The following is a 3,592-nucleotide window of genomic DNA, read 5'->3' on the forward strand; positions in this document are numbered from 1 at the left end:
AGACCACCAAAGATCAGAGACGAGCTGAGACGAGCGGACGCGGGATGGCTCCTATCGGGTCGCGTTGCAGAGAGCTATCGCGATCTTGTTTCTTCTCGCGGACGGTAGCGTCTGGTCGGGGATTTGGTCTGAGCTGGACGCAAGCTGAGCTGAGGCTGAGGACGTTGATCACGGACAGGGAACGTCTGAAGCTGAGCCTGATCGGAGTTTGCAAGCCGGAATGCAAGCAAGAACAATTTAGGGTTCTTCGGGATTAGGGTTCCAAAAGATCAAGACGGTGCCACGTATTGTTTCTGTGATTGTGGGCGCGTCTGAGATCGGATCGACGAACGGGTTGCGCTGATGGATTCGTCTCGTCAAGAGATTCAATTTGATATGTGTCGCGTCGTCTGGTTCCTCAGGGTTTGAGAGATAGATCGATTTTAAGTTGCGCCTGATTTAGGGTTTATGTGTGACGGATTTTTAGGTTAGGTTTTGTCTCAGGGTTTTGGAGTCTATCGTGCTGATAACGTGTTGTAAATAGAGTGTTTAGAGACTGAATATTTCTGTGTTCTTATTAATGATCAAGGGGTTCCTTTATATAAGGATTACAAGATAAAGATAAAAGGAAAATGTACATATCCTTATCCAAGAGGAAATAGGGAAACTACTAAAACATAGGAAATGAAAACTATCTATATCCTAAGTCGGCTAAGGCTTTGGCCGACTCTCTCTCCTCCTTGCGGCCGCGGTTGGGCTTGATGTGGCCGATGGGCTTTCTCTTCTTGTCTTTGTTAAGGACAATTCACTCCATGATTTATAACAAAATACAATAATCAGTGTACATTCGTTGGTGCCAAAACTTACCAACTGCAAGCTTCATATCAGTGGCTAGATTGTTAGATAGCTTTTGATTGTTTGTTGATTTGTGCAAACAACACTAACCACATGTTAAACTCGGTCCCAAAATTGACTTATTTGTTTTTGAAATATCGAACGACTTTTATTTATCTTCAACGTGCTTTTGTTTTCTATATAGTCGGTATATGGGCACATCTAAGGAGTCGTCGACATAGAAACAAACGAAAAAGGGATCCGTCGAATGCGTCGACTACTTTTTATCCCCTTATATATTATTTATTTATTTGCGAAACATTACCATTTTTTTTTTGTAGTTACGTGTCATCAATAAGATGATTCTTAAAATTATAAGAGAAATATGTTGGTCTATCTAATTATATAATAATTTTTTTTATTAAACTAACCATAAATTCATTATTAGTGTCATTATTATTTCCTTAAATAAAGATTACGGAATTGCCTAATGTAGCTAATATATATATGACAATTAAAGATTTTGAATAATAAAAATCTGATAAAAAAATAATGTATCTTCTATCAATTTTTTTTTAATTTTAAACTATTGAAATAATTTTAAAAAATCACAATAACTATATTATAAAAATATAGATTTTTCTGTATATGTTATATTTTGAATTTAAAAATGACTATAAATTACTAAAACTGTTAAAAGTCTCATATTCAAATTTTGCGATCCATGGTTTAAATTTTTTGCTATGACAAAATACAAATGATTACAAAATTATATATATAAAAGTCTAATTCAACTAATCATTAAGATTTAAAATATATATGTATATATATCATTCTAAATTAAACTATAAACCATATTGAATAAATAAATATTTTAATTTCAAAATTTACTTTGAATAATTTTTTTTGATAAAAGTTTTGAACTAACATTGATAAATTGTTTTAAATTATAAATTACTAAAATTATTAATCTCACAATAAAATTTTTGTTATCAGTAATTTAAAGTTTTTGCTATTAAAGATACACATGATAAAAAAAACAAATGAGTAGAAAACATCATTTAATAGACATTAATATTAAAAATATACTATGTATGTTAATATCATTTAAATTTAATTACATATCCTATCAAATATTTTAAAAAATTGTTTGGATTAATAAAATTGATTTTTACGTTCGCACCAATTTAATTATATATGTAATAGTTATTGACTTTTAATTATTCAATATATATTTATTATTTCATAATATGTTAAAACATATAATACATAAAACAATTTATATATATAATGTTTATCTTAATCTAGTTTTATTTTATTTAGTTAATGGGATAACTCGTTAATAAGTCGACCACATCTAGGCACGTAATCAAAATTCTTTTCTGAGTCGAAAACGATGTTTATGAGATAATGAATCAATTGAATGGTGCATGGGTTACTAGTATTTCTCATGACTCACGTGTTTTACTTCTATGTTAGTTTCTTATCTAAATTAAATAAACAAAATAATAAATAAAACTAGATTAAAATCTCAGCCTTAATGAATATTCGGTATACAAATCATTTTACGTACACTATTATTTATTTTGTATTTTTATGTATTATAAAATAACAAATAATAAATCTTTCTATATTAAAATAGAAGTCATGACTTCTTTCATGTGTGATATTTTATTTTGGACTCTCTACTAGAAAAGTCATTACATTAAGTTGTTCTATCATTTAGTTTCATATTAATATCACATTGAGTCCCACATTGCCAACAACAATTACATAAATAAAAAATTTCTATGTTTTAAGAACAGAATCAAACCTTTATATATATATGCAGTCATAAAAAATCAAACCTTTATATATTATATACATCGTGACTTCTATAATAAACCTTTCGATCAAACGCTATATGATTTCAAGTCATGTTTGTTCTGCATGTTTACTATATCTATCGTTTACTCAAATTTGTTTAAGCGGATCCCTGAAACCACTCTAAACATTAGCATATATGATGGTATCAATGCTGTGTCCATGAACGAACATGACTTAAATTGTTACTAATAATGTTTTCTGTTATAGCTCGTGCATATATATATTAGTCCTTTTTGTTCAGGTTCTGTTAGCCTGCACAAGTCTGACTTGTAACGTTACTGGAATAAGAAGCAATTGACTTTTCGTTATTTTCCTGTACTATTATCCCTATACCTTTATCACAGTATACATTTGGAGAAGATGAAGTCGACGGAGTATTCAATAAGAAAACAGAAATTATTGCATCAATTATATGGGTATATTCTTCTAACATAACCCAAATTAATTTGGTCTACATTAAAAAACGAGTAATTAATATACAAAAATTTCGGTTTTCGTAACCATTTTTGTTAACTATCCAGTTAACCTTAGAGAAAATCTTGCCAAATAGTTAACAATATCTTCAAACTGAAGTATTCCCCAAATCGTGCTCAAATATCCATATATATCACCCATTTATTGATTACAAAATAAAGTATATTTTTTTTTACTAAAATAATAGGTTGTATATTCTTGAGAAGCAAGTTGTTCGTGATATACAAACCGTATATTTTTACTAAAATAATACCTAGGTGATATTCAAATTACCCATGCATTTTAAAAACATGTTTCAAAAACATGTAAGTGCAGATATTTTGAGACCAGCGTGACAATCTGAATGTTTGTGTATATTTTGTTTCATATACTATTAATACAGAACGATATATAAAATTATATATATATATGGCTGAACATATGAATGGTTATCTCTGGT

Source organism: Brassica oleracea, chromosome C3 (assembly GCF_000695525.1).
Source record: "Brassica oleracea var. oleracea cultivar TO1000 chromosome C3, BOL, whole genome shotgun sequence".
Taxonomy (NCBI): domain Eukaryota; kingdom Viridiplantae; phylum Streptophyta; class Magnoliopsida; order Brassicales; family Brassicaceae; genus Brassica; species Brassica oleracea.